The sequence below is a fragment of the Anser anser genome, assembly GCF_964211835.1.
Source record: "Anser anser genome assembly, chromosome: 6".
Lineage (NCBI taxonomy): Eukaryota > Metazoa > Chordata > Aves > Anseriformes > Anatidae > Anser > Anser anser.
In genome coordinates this window covers 13,609,073-13,628,906 of record NC_139726.1, presented here as the reverse complement: position 1 = coordinate 13,628,906, position 19,834 = coordinate 13,609,073, and the positions used below count along the sequence as shown (strand labels likewise).

Below are 19,834 nucleotides of genomic sequence, written 5' to 3'. Positions count from 1 at the left end.
AAAAAAATTTCCTTTAGTTAACAAGCACTCCTTAAATCCCACAGAACTTGGCATAATGATCCCTTTAGCATATCATCTTTGGCACACAATCACACAACACACCCTGGGAAAGACTGGATTTTATCTTCATCAATGACTTTGGCAGACCTTCCCACAAAGACAGACCTTCCTGCTGTAACTGGTGCCTGTATGCGTGCCTGCAGTTAGCCTCTAGCAGAAACCTTCTCTTCGCTTTCTTACAGCATGTTCAGCTTTACTATTTGTGAGAGTATTGCTGAAGTCTACAACGTTAGTTCGCAAGTACTTTTCTTATCCTCCAGATGCCCAAGTCCTAATAGATCAATGCACATTGAAAATAATCAACAGTACTTTTGCCAAGAAAAGACAAAACATGGCACTCTGCTGTATGATGATACAGGAAAGATGAAAGATGTTCCGCTGTGAAGTTTCATGTCAGTGCATGGAATATTATTGCAACAAAACTTTCAACTCAAGCAGTAGCGGGCTGAGGTAGGCAAGACCAAGCTGCCTCATCAGAAAGCTACAAAAACATCTTCCCCTACCTGAAAATCCCACGGGGGCGAACAGGGATGGACTCTAAAGACCTGCACCGAAGCCCAGTTGCAAGTAAAGAGAAAAGAGGAAACAGCAGAAGGAAGCAGGATCTGCTTCTTCCCCTCCAAACTTCTGTTATGTAAGGAGCAGCTGCTGCTTACAATTACTTGGATGTAACATCCTAGATCTTGACCCCTCCAGGCAGCCCCTTCTCTTGCACCACGCTACTCAGCAAGGTGCCGCCCGACACCAACGCTGACCGCCCACCGCGAGATCGCTGCGGGTGCCGAGATGGGGGCACTGCAATCGGCAGGGGAAAGGCAACTCAAGCGCATGAAAACCTGCTTCTAGAAACTATGGCAGGCTCGGCGCAGGTTTGGGGAGCTGCATCAGCTATAAGCGTGCTTTTAACCTTCACAACAGTAAGGACCAGACCTTTTGTAAGTGAAAGCCTTCATATGTTGGTATTTTTGTTGAGAAAAGAGATCTGTTAATCCATCAGAACCTGCAATGTCCATGAATCTATATGCTCCTCTGGAAAGGCTACATGTTAATAAAGTTTAGACCAATTTCTTTATAAGTTATGTTTAGAAATCCGCATAACCACAGAGAAACGTGCTGCAGAGCATTTACTGTGCTCAAGGGAGGGATGTACTACTGCTACACTCTAAGCAAGAGTGGAGGGGACATAGACTTAATTCCCTGTAGCTGTTAAAACGTTTTGGAAAACGTCTACACAAGGCATCGGTATAGGTACTGGAACAATAAATGCTACAGCAGAAAAACATGCGTACGTCACAGCCAGTGTGTACTTGGGGATAGGGAAAGGAGAACTATTAAGACTCAAGTACTTTTTAGCTTCATCCTAAATCTATGAAATCTCTGAATTCATAGATTCAAGTAATATTTTGGGGCTTACTTTCCAGAGCTGCTGTAAGTGCTTAGGAGCTCATCACAAAAAAATTTTGCACAATCGCATGAACTATTAACTTCAGGCCCATTCTTATTTAATGATCAAAATATATTTTGATCATTAAGATGTTTAAGATTCAGAAAACATTCCACAAAACCTTTTTCCTGGGGGAATTAAAAATAAAAGGAACTTTCCCCAAAAGCTCAAGCTTCAGATGCTCAGGTTTCAGTCCAGTTCACTGAAAAACCAGCACATCTTTCTCTCTTTTCTTCTGTATCTCTCTCCCTAACATAACCCAAACCACCACCCATTCATTGAACAGTAAGGCTGCCTTTATTACACTACAGGAAAGGATTCAACCAAAGGTCAATTGGACACTCAATACTGAATGAGAAAGCCCATGAGTAAAATAAGTTTGAAATAATGATTTTGCTTGTTAGCAGAATTTTGTTTTACAACTATTTTCTATGTAGACAAATCCTGTACTGTTTATTCTTAGCTTTTTTTTTTTTGACCCAAGTAAGCTCAGATAAGATGAAAAACAAGCAGAAACAGAAATTGTAAAGAAAAGGCAGTTCAGCATTGAACTAAAACGTGCAGTATCTGTGAGAGATCCTGTTGGTGTACACAACATACATAAAACATACAAACCATAAAAGCATTCCACATTTTCTTAGGGTTTAAAACACATGGCCAGCCCACCTTGGCGCACTGTCAGCATTTAAAAAAGCGTTTAAGAACAGCCAGACCAGTCCACAGAGTAGATGTGATAAGTCTTTAAAGGACGTTACTTGTCTCACAATCACTAAAATCACATCAATTGCTCAAAAGCAAGATTTTTCCTCTTTTTTAAACAAACATTAAAAAAAAAGCCTAACAGTCTAATAATGCTATTGCAAGCACTGCAAATGTGAATTAGGACATAAAGGTTAAGAGCAAGCTGCAATTAGCTGTGTTACTACACTGGGCCATTTGACAGCAAGATCCAGATGTTCCCACTGATCAGCCTTTTGTCTGGCCCGCTGCGGCGCTGACTAGCAGCATTCTTTCTGCGAGAAACGGGGACAGAACCAGAATTTCTCTTATGACCTCAGCTGATTTCAGCACAAATCTCCTGAAGTAAGAGGCCATTATTTCAGTTTGTTGGCATAATCTCAGTAAACCAGTTGATCTACTTCTAGTGCACGCATTACTGTTAATGAAAGTTTCTAATATTCACATTTAACTTGTAAACGTGTCTAATGAATTGGAATCCCATTTATATAATTCCTCTTAAAAACTAGAAACTAGTATTTCAGAACTCCCGAAGAATGATATTTGTTTCCAGGTGTGTCCTCACACAAAACTAAAGAAAGTCTGGAAAACAACCATTCAAGAGAACCTCTCTAAACTTCTGAAGAAGAAATAGTGTATTTTTTAGAAGATAATTTTTGGAGTACATTAAAAAATACCCTAATTCTATCTTCTACAAGTGCTAACAAATTCCACCCTGACTTATCTTGACAAGTTTCAAAAACAACACGTACAAATTCTATGTTGAAATGTTCCCCAACATACTTGCAGTTATCCCAACTCGGTGCTGCTGGCGAAACTTCGGATGCGTGTCCCCCGTTCTCTTCTGTCACCAAGGCAGCAACAAGACCACCGGGCAGCCCAGGCAGGGCGCAGAAGCAACAGGCACGCTCTGCCCTGACACCGAGCCGGCGATACCTGGCGCCAGGTTAGCCTTGCTCATTCTTCATATTGAGAGCGGTTACTGAAAGTGCTACCGGTGCTTCTCCTAAAAGCAAAGAAAAGCTCTGATGCCTTAAGGACTTGATTTTGTATTATTAAATCATATTAGTTTTTTAGCGCTCAGAGATATGCGTTTCTTATTTTCCTTACAGAATAATCCAGTTGTCTGAAATACTCAGTTTTCTGAACTTTGCTATCTACAGCTTTTAATAAGAAGAGACATAATTCTTGCACCAAGGTTATTAACGAATGTAATGAGACAGAATTAATTTCAAGACTGATTTTTGAAGAGCATGACTAATAATCTCCCTCCATCCTGTTAGTTGCTCTTACAGTATAGCCATTTGCAGTCGTCTATATGGTCAGCTGCTGATCCAATTTGTTTTCTCTACTAATCCCAGTAGCTTTCACTTTTCAATAACCCCTCATAGGCACCTAATTCAGTGATTTACTGAAATTTAGAGTAAGTTCAGACAACATCTGTACTTTACCAAGCAGGCATAACCGACTACAAAAATACAGACCAGCACACAAACTGGTTAGACACCATTTCTGCTGAAGAGGATTGTAAAAGGTAAGTGGGAAGGAAAGAAAATATTTTTAGCAGGCCATAAGATGCAAAGAAGCCAGCTATGTCATGCTGTTGTAAGAGGGAATTCCTCATACGAGGATGCTTAGTCAGGCACGCAGCCCATGGGATAGATGAAGGTCCTCTCTGATGCTGCTCAGTATTACAAAAGCTCAAACGGATTAGCTGTTAGAGCCTCAAAAAATACGCAGACGTGTTCCAGCACCAAGCAGTACCAAAATGAAAAAAGCCCAATAATGATGAAATACAGAAAAAAAAAAAACAGACTGCTTTATCTGAAATTGTAAAATTGGGAGTGAAGCTGCAATAGTCTGTAATTATTTTGAAACATGATTTATTTTTTTCTCCACATATAGCTGGTGGAATGGTTATTAAGAAGCTCAAAACATAACGCCAATTTTTATAAACGATACAGAGGACAGCAGCACTCAGACAAACTGTGCAGGCAGAAGAAAGCACTTCTGGAAAAGGAATGGTAAGTACAAAATAGAGTAAATGAAGTGGTCAGGGAAGAATTTAGTCTAAATTTAGGACTATATTTTTGTCTCTGAAGTAAATTTCTAACCACCTGTTCTATAAACAGGCTAGTTAAGGAACCTCAGTCACTTTGAAACGATGTTCAATAAAATGGATTACGTGATAGAGTGGAGCTATGGAGCAGTGTCTAGCATCAAGCAATAAAGTCTTTGTTGCTTCATACAAATAACAAAACTTTAATAACTCTGTGCATCAGGTTTTCTGGGAATTGCTTGCAAGGGCTGGGAATACTGTTTCTTTCCCAGCGTTCCCCATGTTTTTACCTGTTTCTTTTTCTCTTCTGTTTCTCCTGCATTCAAAACAAATTCCAGCTGTTTTCTGCCTTTCCCCCATACATTTGGGACTGGCTACAGAAGAGAAGCAATGCAAGAGGGGATGGATAACACTCAGAATTGCTTCAAGAACAGCATGAATTGTATGGTTTGTGTGTCTTGCTTACTGTCATAAAATTGGGTTTCACAAAGAAGCAGAAGATCCACACAAACATTAAAAAAAAGAAATACTTGATTTCTGATAAATCTAAATAGCCTATTTTGCCCCTTAAGAGAACCAAGCTTCCCTGAATACGTAAATACATAAATATTATATTTCTTTTGTTATATTTTTAGTACCCCATTTTTATTTTTTCTACTCTAGCTTAGATACCAGTTAAACACCAACTATCTATGAGAACCCAGGAAGGGTCAGAGAATGTTTCAGGAAGAAAACCCTGCTTAGCAGATCTCAGACATTAGGCTAACGAATTAGTGAATGAATTAGGCCAGCAACATTCTAGCATCTTGTTTCTGTAAATGCTGAACAGCCAGGTAAATTAAAAGAAGCCTCGTGTTACAGTGACAGGATTAAGGTAGGTTTTAGTGTACCTGTCAGTCAGCAGAAATGCAGACATTAGCACACTAACTTTGCAGATGCCTAAGTGACCTAAGTGTCAAGCCGAAAGCAGCTGACTCAAATACAACCTGAATTAGACAGAAGTGGTCAAAGGGAATGGGGAAGAACTTTGAAGAACCAAAAGAAGGTCTGACTTCACTTCCTTTATTATTTAAGGTAACACCGTGACAACTCTTCAATCTTAAATTCACGTAACTCCAAGGGATAACAGAACCACTGAACATTAACGTAGGTGCAGATACCACACTGTGTTAGGAGTCTTGCTCTTCATCATGCTCCACTCTTGCCTCCCTTCCCCCTGAATACCATCAAAATCTTTCTCAAGGTGCAGTAGAAGTTTCACCTGCATATTCTTTCCACTCCAACAATTGTTAGGAGACAGGACTAGAGCCAGGCTTTGCTTCCTCTCCTCTCCACCCCCCCGACAGAACCGCTCCCGGGCGCCGAGACAGGCACGCAGCGCTGCAGCACCTGCTCTCGCAGCGAGGCGCGGGAGGATGGCATGGCCGGTCTGCACCTGGAGGGAACCGGGGGGCCGTGCGGGGAAGGCTCAGCACCAGGGCTCTCCCAAAACGAAATTCCAGGAGGCAGTTCCTCAGACCAGTAGCAGTCCGCCCGGTGAGCAGGAATTAGGAGGTTGGGGGAAGGCTATTGTCACCTAGAAGCCCCTGCTGGTAACTTGCAGATAGTCTGGAAAACAAGTTGAACTGTGAAAAGCAAAACATTACCACAGAAAAATGGACAAGCGTTCAAATACTCTCCTGACGAAGCTGCTTTCTCCTGGGTATACTTTCCACCCTAGGTGGCAAGACTACACTAAAAGCCACCCAAAAGTGCACACGAGCTACCCCAAGCCTCCAGCAGCCCATTTCTAAGGCAGTCAGGGTGCTGGATTTCAGGTCAGACCACCCTGTTATCAAGCTCTGGTTCTTTCTACAGGAAAAAGCACCGACTCTGCAAAGTTCGCAGAGCGCTGAAGCTACTCCCTTGGAGACCAGCTCCCTCGCTCCAGCCCGCCCAAGAACTTGGGGACCAGAAGGATTCCTAGCGGAGACGTGGCCGGGGGGCAGCGAGACCACTGCCGGCTGCAAGGACGTGCGGGGCAGCCCTGGGCTATAGCAGCTCACCTCTGCGGCCAGAAGGACGTCTCAGAAACATTTCCAGGGGGCAGGAGATGCTTTGAGTTTTGTAAATATGAAAATTAATCCAACAACTCTACACATCAAAGATTTCTTTTATATTTTCATTACGATACAGGAATGGGAGACTGGGCTTAGCATTTGGTTGACCTTTGAGGAGAAATTTCCGAGTGAGTATTTCACCGAACCTTTGCCCAGCGCTGAACATGCAAATTGCCATGAATGTGGCTTCACAGAATTGATAAAAATTAAACTGTTGTGGAACGCAGGATGTAAATACATCATTTTCAAATGAAACTGTCAAACATCTTGTTGTGGTGGTAAAAACCAAATCACTATGCAAAATGATAATACAAGAAAAGTCAATTGTATGTTTCTAATAATAAATGCTCTTGTGGCTTTTGAAGTCATAAAAAACTCTTGGCTGAATTGAAGCATTGATTTCTGTAGTTATTTATGTGCAGTTCCTATTAGAATTCTATTGAATTCCTTGAATGGTGAATGGAAGTGCTTTTGAAAACACACACAAAAAACTGTTAAACAAGGGACAAAATAAATGGAGAGCCTAACATTGCCAAAAAAAGTTTCAAAAAGTCAACAGAACATTTCAACTTTTTTTTTTTTTTGAAGTGCATGCAAGACACTTTGGCGGAAATGATTAAGTCTAACACAAAAACAATATACGAAATATATTTCTGTCACTCCTGAAGAGGAAGCATGAACGTCAGGATTTGCTTCTCAAGTATTATTTCAAAAACTCTTGTCATACTCTTGAAATATGTTCTACAGTAAAACATGTATTTGTTATTAAAGATTTTTCAAGTGTTATCACTCCAGCCTGTTCTCTACCAACATGAAGGTATTTTATTTAGCACGTGTACAGATGTATCTGAAGTATGCAATATACATTAATTAGACCATAGACACCGAATCAATACACTTCCTAAATATAATCCCCTGCTGATTTTAGGACACAATAGTTAATGTTCTATAATACGTGTGTTCATAACAATGATATTATCTGCAAGTACTTGAAATAGACCAAAGGCTTGGGCCTGGGGTCCCTAATGCCTTCTTTCGTAAGCATTCATCATTTCTATGTCATTCTTAAGACACCTTGAAGCATTTTCAGGGCAGCTGGGTATGCCAGCAACTGGAAGGAGATGGGTCTGTTATTTGAAAAGAAACCCCATCTTCAGAAACCTTAGGCCTTCAAAGCATGATTTGTTTTCTATTAATTGTACGCAGCAAAGTGGGCTTCAAACCCATTGCCATACTTTGGAAGCTACAACAAAAATAAAGCTAATTTGCTTCAGGAATATTTAGTCAACACTTTTTTCATTTTAACTTAGACACACAATTATTATTAATGCAATAAACAGCCGTTAGGAAAGGCATCTCTCCCTTTTTATTATTCTGCGTTAAAGTCTAACAATAGATTATGTGTTTTATGTTAAATGTTATGAAAATGAATATATTTATGCATTGCCAAAAGAAAAAGGTTGACTGTTGCTCCTTCTGAGCACTAATTATAGTCATTTAAGTTTGGAAAGCAGATTTTTAGAATGTGGTTTTCTGTTTACAACTGAAAAATACAATAGCACTAAGAAGGTCATCTTCAGAAACTTCTGTACTAATCTATCGTTATTTTCACTGAAGACCACATCTGCTTGCTCATGAACTACAGGCAGAAAGCAATAAACACTTCTGAAGAAATCTCACCACAGAACATGCTTCTCTTCAAACTTAAACAGCCAGGAACTTAATTTGGAGCAACTTAGTATAATAGCACTACTTGGCATACAAGAGATGCAGTTTTTCTATCTTTCCCGTTTTCCTTGTGGCACCGTAATTCTGCTGAACTATGGCAACTACTTCAATTTTCAGGAATCCAGTGGCAACTTGCAGTTAGGCATTTTCTCCCTCCCGTGACGATGCGATTTGCTATCGCACAGTGCCCTCAGACGAGGGATGGATCTGTGGTGACAGAGCACAGCCCCGACCTGCAGTTTGTTACAGACAACTGCTGGAGCACACGCAGTTGTCAGGGCACACCAGGTGCAGCAGAATGCAAAATGTATTCTGAGCGAATATGAAAGGCTTAAGTGGAAAATGACTTTGACAGATACTAGGGCAACTACAACCATTTTCCAGAACAGTTAGAATTAATCAGTTTGTCTGGAAGACACAGGAAAAAATATTGCAAAGAGGTGGATTGAAAAACGCTTAAATCGTTATAATTTAGAAACAGAAGAAACCAGAGGTTTGAGAAGGCAGGAGCAGTTTTACTGGCAGTGGAAGCGTTACCAAAAGGTGGCTAAACGTTAGCTGAAGTTTCAGATGTTAATCAAGTTTCTCTTTCAAGCTAGTCTCTCACATACATTTCATTAGTATAATTCCTACAAAGCGCTTTTATTTCTGTTTTCTCAAGATCGCATGTGTGTTCTCAAAGCCAAAGAAGTTATTATCTACATCACCTTTTTTTCTACATCATGTTTTGTGTTTTTTCTTAATGAAAACCCTTCTGCGGAAAATGTCTAGCATTAATGAGCTGCACATATAGCTTTCCTGTAAAAGGCAGAACATATGCAATGGGGGGACAGCGACACAACACCAGGATCATAAAAAGGAGCAATGTCTCTGCTGGTAACTAAAACTGAGTATTTTAATTGCTTGCTTCAGTTTTATTAAATAGCTTACAGCCATCTAGAGAATTTCTAATCTTTCATTTAATTAATCTCAAGAATGAAGTTCTCCTGTAGGAATTTCCTCTTAGAGGGTTTTTTGTCAGATGTTAATTTTCAGTCTATTTTTTTAGTCTTCTCCAGAGGAATCCTGTTCCAAGTGTAACTGTATATACCGCAGTGGTTACCCAGGCCTCATTTTCTTATTGTATCTATTTTAGCCTTTAGTGTGGCATGGTTTTGAAAAGCAGAAATATTTTAATTAATGTATTTAATGCATCTATTATTCAATCCAGTAAAATTTACGTAGCTGTTGAGAAATTAGAAGAGAATCCAACCCCTGCAAGCACAGCAACTGCGAGAAGCCAGAAACTGTTTTAAAAAAGACCACAGCGAGCATCTGCAGCCTCCTGCCTCTTGCACAGTCACCAAACACGCTCCCCCCGGCTGATCTAAGAGCTGTCGAACAAAGGACTCAAATCCATAGTAGGTGCTGAGGGAACAGATGACAGCATCACCAGTGCCTTACGTCTCCAAGGAAAGAGTAGGTCTGTTAAGGGAAAATGCCAGAAACATTGTAAGCAGGTCAGGACACACAGAAAAGCACTGCAAAACCCAGGTAAGTTTTCCTGACAACATCACCAAAATTAAATTATTTTTTGATATGAAGATAGGAAGTTTAAAAAGTTCAAGCTACTTCCAAAGTGGATGGTTTGTATAGCTAGTATGGTATATTTCAATTCATATAATGAAAAAATAGAAGTAAAAGATTAATTAGTGAAAGGTTATTTTTACTCTTACCACCATTAATGCTCTATCCCTCCTTACCCAGGTGCGTATTGCGAACCTGAGAAGAAACTCTAGCAGCACAACCAGAAGTAATTGTATTTGCCATATACCGAAACACCCAAATCACTGAAGTCTAATCCAAGACCACAGAAACAAGAGAACCAATGAAATGCTCAAAAAAATTTGGAAGTAGGAGCCAATCTTATAGCAGATTGATCTGTTCCACTGTAATGCCACTTCTGGGTTTCAGTTTCCACCTCCTGTGGTTGTGTAAACCACAGTCACTCCGGCAGGAGCCTCCCATGAGGTAATGAGATTTGTTGATATTAAACAAAAAATATATTCCCTTTTCCTTTTTAATTATGTTTTCCTAAACCTTATAACTTCCATAAGCACTGCAGGAAAGCCGTCCTTCTTCCCAGTTTCCCCTCCCCTGTTCCTTCATCCAGGCTTAGACACGGTGATACATCCCTTCAGCTTTAACTGTAGCCACAGTTTCAGCTTCCATGCACCTCTTCTTAACAAACATTGCATCCGGAAGGTCCTTCGAAACTTTAGATTTGAAGAGATGCACTCCACCTAAGCACGCGCATCCAGACGAGCTAACGGGATGCCTGCAATATCTTCCTACAGAGTCAACCCACAAACCTAAATCGTACTAAGCGGGGAATTATTTGCAGATTAGGATTCCCGAGACTAACCTACACTCTCATTTGCACACAAGTAGTAAAACAGACTGCGGCATCAATCATAACAGCAACCTGCCTCCCCCAAAAAGCTGAAAACCTCTTCCCAAGGAAAGCTCTGATAGAAGCTCACAGCTTGGAAGTTACAGGCAACAGTGATTTGAAACTCACATGCCAAGTTGTAAAAATTTAATTTTTGAGAAGTCAAACTAAATAATACACCTCCCTTTTCCTGAAGGACATCTTCTCTAAATAGGGGCACCACCCAAACTCAGTAAACGGACATGACACAAATAGTGGCCAGCGCACAACCTGCATGGGAGAAAGTGACCTCGAAGGCAAGGCTGAGGGCCACCAGCAGCTCTGGGCATCTGCCCCCACTCCTGCTTTGGAAGATGAAAAATGTCATGGTCCTGTTTCAGATAGCACTAAGAGCTTGTTGCAAGCATCACCACCGACAAGCACAAAGTGACAGATGTTCACTTTAACTCTTTTCAAAGCCAAACTGTCAAGGAAAAACTGCAGGTGTCCTTCCTCCCCCCCCCACCCCCCCCCCCCCAAAAAAAAAAGTATGAATTCACTACAAGGTTAGTGAAAAAATCAGTTTTTACTATGGGATTTTTCCTCCAGAATGACATCATTCTGTTTCTTAAAGCAAAAGCATCAAGTCACTGGTGTGAGATCTGGGAAGCATCTTTTCCTGACCCTAGAGAAGGGCATCCCATTTTGGTTTATCTCACCTGACTGAAGCACCTTTTAAAGGTTCTGTTTTTTTCTAGAAGTGACTTTTCACGTTACAACAAACATGTTTCTCAGACTTGTAATATACTGACCAAACACCACCAGGAAACTATTAGCACATCTAGGCAAAAACGTGCTAACCTGGGAGTCCAGAGAACGTTATTAGTGACTACTGCACTGCCACTGCCTGCTGCATCTCTATGTGCTCTTCCTGAAAAGGTTCCCAACCTGAGGAGACAGAGGCCGTAACCAAACCTCTATTATGTTTCAGTCAAGTTAGTTCAGCGCTGGCTCTCTACTGGCACAGACAAGAGGGAGCACAAGCTTCTGGTATGACACGCTTGAACCTATTCCTTAAAATAAATAAATAAATAACAGCAGCTTTCCAGTGCATCAAATCCTGACTATTGATTTTGCTTGACTGTTTTGCAAATACCACCTTCTGCTGCAAAAAGAAAACAGAGGAATCTTGCTTGTTAGCCTTCTTCTAAGACCAAGTATGTTCGCACATCTCTCCCAGACAAAGGAGCCCCAGCAGGCCCTTATCTTCTACCAGCTGCTGCTTTGGTTTACATGGGGAGCTATCTGCTGCAGATACAGTTTCAATTTCTGGTTTTAATGACTGATGCCATTTTAAAAATAAAAACAGCAACACAACCACAAACTGAAAAAAAAAAAGACTTATCTGAGAATATTTTTCTGATCTGAGAAAATATTTGTAATGTAACTTTCATTAACTCAGAGAGTTAGTTTCAGGGCTGTACTGACAGAGGCCTTTTTCCATGCCTGTCCTTCCCAAGAGAAACAGAACATTGTTCAGCGGATTAGTTACTGTTTTTCTTGTAGGGCAGGGAGATGGTGGTACACCAGTGCAATAAAATGGCCAAAGCACTCAGAAAACGCTTAAGTGACATTCAGCTTTCTTAAAAGTTAATATTCTTTTAGAGCCAAATAAGTAAGGAACATATGTTTAACCCATACACAGTTAATAGGCATAAACCCAAATCAATTGACATTGTTACTCCTAATAAACACCACAAAAGTAATGCTAAGAGCTTACTTTTAAATGAATTTTAAAATAGTTTATGAAAACTATCACACAAAATAACAAAATTACATGCAAGTAAGGCCTCCGGACTGGAGCAACATTCCAAAAGCAGCACGTTAGAAGAAAGTTTTCAGCATTAAATTAAAAAATCACTAAGTATTTGGTATCAAAAGTAAAAATAAATAAATAAACAATTCTAAATCAAAAAAAAAAATATGAAAACGTGAATCCCTGGTAGCAACACATTTAGTTTTCATGTGAAAGTCTGGGCTTTTGGTCACGCAGAATAATTGAATCGTTCTCGGGCAGTTAACCCCAGGGAAGTTAAGGGAAGCCTGAAAGGAAATGCGAGAACACACATGCTCTAGGGGTGTTATCAATTTTATTTATCCCTTATCTCTCGTGGATGGCCTGAGAACTCTTAACCAGCAATTGCATTTCAATCTCCAATTGGTGAAAATATTTCCTAAAGCATTCTTCATTAAAGAGCATAAGTACTCATAATTAAAAGACAGTTTATTTATAAATGGATATTAGCGATTTCTCCCTTCCTCGTGGAACTGCAGCGATGGCAGTATCTCATAAACCACTCACGGAGACTCGCATTTATCATTCAACAGTCGCCTTTAACTTGTCCAAGAAGTAATTGCAGTGAGAGACAAAGGAGCGTGCAAACAGAGGTCTAATTGCATCACCTATTTCTTCTCCCAAGGTGCAAAAGCTGAGAAAGACAGAAGCTGGTTCAACTCACACATTTCCAACAAAAATCCGTTTAGTTATGCCTGTCTGATTTACCTGAGTAACTATTTGCCTACAAGCTGTAATGCTCTGTAGGGCATGCTGGGCCACAGCACATACGATGGGCACAGACTTGAGCTGAGTACTGCAGACCACTGCAAAACAGCCACGTTCCTGTAAACTGCATCTGGGCATCAGTCTTGTCTGGCGACATGTCAGCGAGACTTCTGTGAGCACAGTAACTACTGTATGCCTGAAGTAATTACGGTATAAGTGATAAATAGCAAGAGTTTCCTAATAATTGTGAAATTCTCCAAACTAGGAAAGGAGATTCTGCTATGTAATTCTGTGACGAAACATAGCAGAGATTACTTCCAGAAAAAATTTAAAATCTTAGAACTTAAAAAGGCTTTCAGAAGCCTACACAGAACTATTTTGTGCTATTTCAATGGATTACAAGTCCTCGAGGAAAAACAGCTTCTGTTCCCAAATGAGCATATATGAACAGCTGGCCCAGACAGCAAGAGCTGCCGTTACGTTACCGCGCCGCTCTCCTCTCCTGGGTCTGTCTTCTGCCCAAACCATCCTCCCCTCCCCTTCTTCTTCTACCTTCACAGTTCCTTCTTCCCACTACAAACAGGCCCACATTATGTGTGCACACAAACCATTTTTACAGATATTTAGGCTGGATCACAAAATGAAACTCACGAGAATTTTGTCTGGCCATTTTTATGAAAAGTGACAGCACCAGAGTGAAAGCGAGGTATTAAAAAAAAAATGCACAGTCAACCATCTGCTGAAAGATTCTCTTGTTTCACCATTTTTGTAATTGGTGAGAATGGAAGCGAGGTGACACAAAAACAGGATGTGAAGGCATGGGATTCATGTGATCTTGTACCAAATTTAAACCCAGCCTGGCCGGGGGGCGGGGGAGCAGAGGAGGGACGAGGCAGACTCCCGGTGTACCAGAGGATCTAGCTAATGGCAGCCTGAAGACCTAGGAAAACAGGCCACAGAAGCTCACTGTTTAGCAGTTTCAGAAAAATAATCTAATGGTGACTTCAATGCCAAACGAAACGTGGCATGTGACTGTTTGTTTTGATTGCTTGGATAAACTAAAGAGTTAGAACGGAATTTTTAGTCCGTCATAGTTGTCAAAAGACCCTTACCGCAATCTCTTTACCCCATCCAACCGTCTGAAATGCCACCAGTAAGCCATTCTAGCTTTCTGTCCTACGCACAGGTTAGCTTTCAGTACCAAGCACGCCATCCTGGTATCTTCCCTTCCACTATATTCAAAGTTGCAGGCTCCACTCAGTTTTCCAGAATACGTTTGTACAACAGACAGTCCACTTTTTACACGTAAGCGTAAAACGATGCACAAAATTTCCACATACATTCAGCAACACTTTCATAAAACAACCTGCCAAGGATAACAAGGCCCCAGAGGGACACAGCCCCCAAATACTGATCAGGATCTTCCTGATCAGATAAAACAGTTCAAAGAAAATATTTCATTTTCACAAAATCACCCTGCCACACTCTCACATTCGGCTGTTATTCGGGGTGCCAACCACGTAGCTCTTTGCAAGCGCTGAAGCCTGTAGGACGTGCCACACAAACACGGAGGTTAACAACAAAACACACAAAACGTTCACACGCAGCAAATGCTCACGATAAACATCGGCCTCGTGCCTCCAGAACCAGTGGTTAAGCTTCAGTTCCTGCCGCGAGCTGGGGGTAGGTGGATCCTTCTGCCCAAACAGGGGGCACTGCAGGAACAGAGCCAGAATGAGGTGCCCTGGGTATTGGCTTACCATATATTCAAAATATGCTAATGGCACTGACATGTAAATAGCACTTAATGAACTCTGTCCGTTAATAGGGAGTTCGGCCACTCAACAGAGCAACTAGCATTACTTCTAAGATCACAGGATTTTGCTTTTATTCGGGGCTTTGACAAATGTAGCTGCTAATAATCAACCACCCGTTCTGCTCACAGAAAAACAGGGCAGACTTAACTTTCCTGCGACGACACTGTAAGCACACCCAACCCCGACAGTATTTTTAGTAAGGGTGTTCAATCAATACTGCTATGTACAACCTCAACAGGGCTTCAGCAGGACAACAGAATTATAAAGTATGGCAGCAAATAAGACATTTCACAGAAAATTTTACTGAACGAGAAAAAAAAAAACCACCAAACTAAACCCTAAGGAGGTGAATCTGATTCCAAACAGACTTAACAGCAGACACAAAGAAAAACGCACTAAAAGGTAAAATATTACAACATTTCTGCTTTTGATGGAAACACATTCATATTTCAATGTTTGCTTTAGTTTTAAAAAAGGAACAAAAATCTAAAAATACATAGAAACTGTAATGACAACAAAGTTATCTTCAAAAAATCAGACCCACAGTTACATTTCTGAGCTTATAAAGCAAAAACGTGCCTGGGAAATGTGTAGAAACACACGTACGTGTTTGTAAGCTTATCACTCAGAATAATATTTTATCAACATGGTGCAAACCTGAGTTATACGCCAATATGTAAAAATAACTTTTTAGGTCAGCGAAGCAAGAAATCCATTGTCAAGAAAATGGCATCCATAAGATTACGATACTGAATATTTTATATTTAGGCAACGAACTGGAAAGCTTTCCCTCGATATAGACGTCTATTAAGACGACGCTTTTACCAGTTCTAATCTCCCTCATGTGCTCCTGCAGCACATATTTATAACGTAACGAGCTCACAAATGTCTGCATGTGTGCGAACACACGGGGGGCTCCCAGCGATGCCGGTACCAGACGGGCAGGCACAAGACCCCCCCTTACCATCAGGAGAGTTTAGCTCAGGGCGAGCGATACCCGCAGCTGGGAAAATGCATGTGCACGCTACAGGCTAACAACGGCGGTTCAGCCGAAATCCATCAGCACTTCTGTAACACACCAGTGACATAAATATTTTCCGTGTCACGGTTAAAAAATAAATAAAACAAAACGGTGAAATCTGCGAGGTTTAAGCAGCAGCACGAAGTTCACCCGCATGTGCTTTCCATCTGATCGGCCCGCACTCGGCACGGGCGGGCGGCGGGAGCACTTCACCCACGCCGGCAGCGAGCCGGTTTTAGCGGCGAGCTCCGGGAGGCTTTTCGGGGAGGGCAAGGGCGCTCTCCCTCCCCCAGCTCGCGCCGCACCAGCCGAGGCGAGGCACGTCTCCGGGTACGCGGTGGCATGGAAGCGACACGCGGTTACCCGAAGCCTGCTGCCGGAGGGCAGGCACCGCCAGCCCCCCGGAGGGACGCGCCGCCCGCGCTCCGGCCCGGTTTCCCCGGCCATATCCAGGGCAACGTGCGCCTGTGCCTAGAAAGCGCACGGCCGGCAACTTTCCCCCTCCAACGTGCCGCAAACCGGCTGCGGCCGCCCGGCCGAGCCCGCAGCGCCCCTACACCCCACACCCCCCCCCCCGAGCCCCCCTCCCCACGGCCGGGTTTCGCCCCCTTCGCCGGGGGTGGGGGGCGCGGCGGCCGCCCCCAAACCCCCCTCCGAGGGGGATCACGGCGCAGGGACGCGTCCCTCGCCCCCCCCCCCCCCCCCCGGCCCCTTACCTTCATATAACAGCCACGTCCTTGCCGATGGAGCGGGGGAGACGGGGGGGGGGGGGGGGGCGGCCGCGGGAGCGCGGAGGGGAGAGGCGCGGGGGCTGCGCTCGCCGCTGCCGCCCCGCGACCCCCCGCGCGCGCGCGCGCCCGTGGCCGTGCGCGCAGCTGGCGGGGGCGCGCCCGGGGCCGCGCTCAGGGCCGGCCCCGCCCCGCCTCGCCTCGCCCCGCCCGCCCCTTTTCCTCGACACCGCCCCTCAGTCCCCCCGCAGCGCCCGGCCCGGCCGCGGCCCCGGCAGCAGCGGGGCCCGCATCGTACTGCGGCGGCTGGGCCGAGGGGAAAAGGGGCGGGGAAGGAGGAGGAGGAGGAGGGAGGAAGGCGGCGGAGCCCCCTCCGGCCCCTCTCCCTCCCCTCCCTCCCCTTTCTCCTCACAGCTGAGCGGCCGGCGGGGCCGCGGCTGCCCCCTCGCAGCCCTCACACGGGGCACGGCGCCGCCTCACGCCCGGCGGCCCGGGGGGGAGCAGGGGGAGGAACGGCGCCGCCTCCCCCCGTGCGCCCGCCCGCCTCACGCGGGCGGCAGCAGCATAGCAACCAACATGGCGGCCGCGCCGTCACCCGGCGGCGGGGGGGGGAGTGCGGAAAATGTCGCGAGAGGGACGCTTGGCACCGCCCCCCCGTTGCGCTGTCGGTAGGGGGAAGGCTGCGCGAAGTGCGACTCGTAGCCCGATTGGGTGAATGTGCCGTCAATCAAGGGTTGGGGGCGGTGGATTGGCTGCCTGAGCCGTCAGTCACGACGAGCAGAGCTGGTGGGGCCGCACCGCTCAGCGGGCGCGGGGCAGCTGTGGCAGGGGCTGTGAGGGGAAGGCTGGCTGCGCGTGTGGCAGCCCGCTGCCCTTACATAACTAGCTGTGTGCGAAAGGGCCTGGTTAAAAACTCCCTGAATCTCGAATTATTAAAATACAGCCGTTCATAATTAGCCCTCGACACACAGAATAACGCGGCTGGGAAGGAGTTCTTGGCTTTCACAAATTCCCACACAGCAAGATGCAGATTATATAACGCTGAGGGAGTTCGCACACATCCTTACTAGGAAGCTTTCTGAAATGTCATTCCTTTGATGTTTGGAAACCTGTTTCCAGCCTAAATTTATTCACGGCCATTTTATAGCCATTTGTGCTTCCGCCAGTCTTGTTCTTTTGCTTAAATAGCCCTTCTCTCTTGGTGGTGGTTACCCCCAGTTTGTTTTTACAGACCATACCCCCCTTCGTTTTGCTAGGCTAAGTAATCCAGCCTCTTGGCCTCCTCCATCTGTGTGAGTGTTGGGGCACACAGCCTCGCCTCATTGTGCTCTCTCTCAGGACCAAGTTGAATGAATCGGGGTGGAAGAGAGCTTGGGGAAGGCAGTCAAGCAGGAATGCTAGAAAACGCACAGTCTGCGAAGCACGTTTAAGTAACAGACTTTTCAAAGATTGTTACTGGAAAACACTTAGAAATTGCTCTTATTTAAACTTTATTAATGAAAGTCCGTAAATAAAATTACCAAGTTTGAAGTGTAAGCAGTTGTCCTGGATTGAACGAATTCCCAAGCAGACGTCATAAAGGCCCTAGAATGACACACACAGCATCAGTAATGCCATTCCTTATTGTGTCTTGCTCCAGCTCTGCTTGAACATTTCCGTAGTTATATTGACAAACTCATTGTGCTTGTATCCAGAGACATCCAATAACCGAATTCTGCATTTCTGAAATGCTGCCAGCCTCTCCAGCAGTGGATGAAATACGTTCTTCTGTGCATTAAAGAGAGCCGTAGCTGCGGAGTTGCCTTGGTTTCCTGATAATTCACTTTCAGATCATGATGAATTTATTCACAAGTTGCATAGATACATTTTAATTCGTTTGCACATAAGCTTCAAAGTGTGCCTCTCACGTTTTCGCATAATTTTCTTTACTTGTGCTTGGATTATGTCAGACATACTGTTACGTTCAGTTTGAGAATAACAATAATTGATATTTTATACAGTGTAATAAAGAAACAATCCAAAACACTCACTGTGACTGTAGAACCGCACAACATTTATTTAGCAACTGTAACCTTAAGCTGTTATGAAAGGATATGTTTTCCTAATCTGACACAAAATTGGTGAGACGTACAGATATTAAAGGCTAGACACTTCAAAGCTGTTTCCTCACAATACCTTATTAGCCCCATAATTCATTGTTTACAGAAGGCTTGATTCAAAGCCCTAAATAAAGCCAGTGGAAGATTCCCACTGTGTGCTCAGGTCAGGCCTACATTGCAAGAGTTCTGAATGTTTTAAAAATAGATATTGAGACAAAGTTCTCCAACTCGTGATCTTACAACACAAATGGAGTGAAATTGCACTGCAGGATACTTGTGTACAGACATTGCTCTGACCTTATAACGTGGACTTCAGCATAAGCAGCAGAGAACTTAACTTTCCAGAACTGTGATTTGTTGTGGGTTAAACACAGAGTGACCACCTGTCAGAATTATGAATGAAAGAGAGAAAGCAAACTGAAATGTGACTCTGTCATTATTTACCAGAAAGGGAACACGTTCCTTTCATATGTAAAAACTGCATTCAGCTCACTTCTCTTTCAGTAGCGGCTCTTTTATGTAAGAGCAAGTTTTCGGCTACAGTCTGCCTGCCTGCAGAAGCCATGAAAGCTGCCTTTTGCATAGCTAGGTCACATAGCATGAGCTTAATATTCACACTTGTGCATGGGGATTTATCTCTATTGTCGCTGATACATTTCGGAGGGGATACGTTATCTTCACAAGTACTAACGTACTGCTAGGAAAATATAAGTATCTTAAACTGTTTTGTAGAAGTTAAATCTCACAGCTCTGGTATAAGTGTAGGAACAAACAAAAGATTCTATTTTCTTAATAGATCTGTGATATGTGTTTGTGCCAACAACCTTATTACTCATGCAGGATCTGCCAACCAAGCTGGGATAATTTATGTGAGAGAAACATATATTAAAAATGTGAATGGGATTTTAAACCTCTCACTGAAATACCATGCAAACTGCTTTGTTGCCAAGCTGACATACTTAAACACTGCATTAAAGCAATTCAGGATGAATGGCTCTCACCACAGGTGGAGGTTAGCTGGGAAAGGGGCAGGAGACAAGGCACTTAACGCTAAGAGCAAGCATAATG

At 43.4% G+C, this 19,834-nt stretch overlaps 1 protein-coding gene across 11 annotated transcripts in view; it reads right to left on the bottom strand.

The window, feature by feature from the left end:
* The window catches only part of PTPN4 (protein tyrosine phosphatase non-receptor type 4), a 115,608-nt gene extending 98,804 nt beyond the window's left edge, over nt 1–16,804 (bottom strand). For 4 of the 11 annotated variants that reach the window (XM_083841985.1, XM_083841988.1, XM_083841989.1 and 1 more), the window contains exon 1: nt 3,026–9,771. The gene's annotated coding sequence lies outside the window, so the exon portion shown is untranslated. Of the gene's footprint in view, nt 1–3,025; nt 9,772–16,655 lie in introns of those variants that run through there. The other 7 variants (XM_083841979.1, XM_083841982.1, XM_083841981.1 and 4 more) reach the window with 6 other exon arrangements.
* Between the last annotated feature and the right edge of the window lie 3,030 nt (nt 16,805–19,834).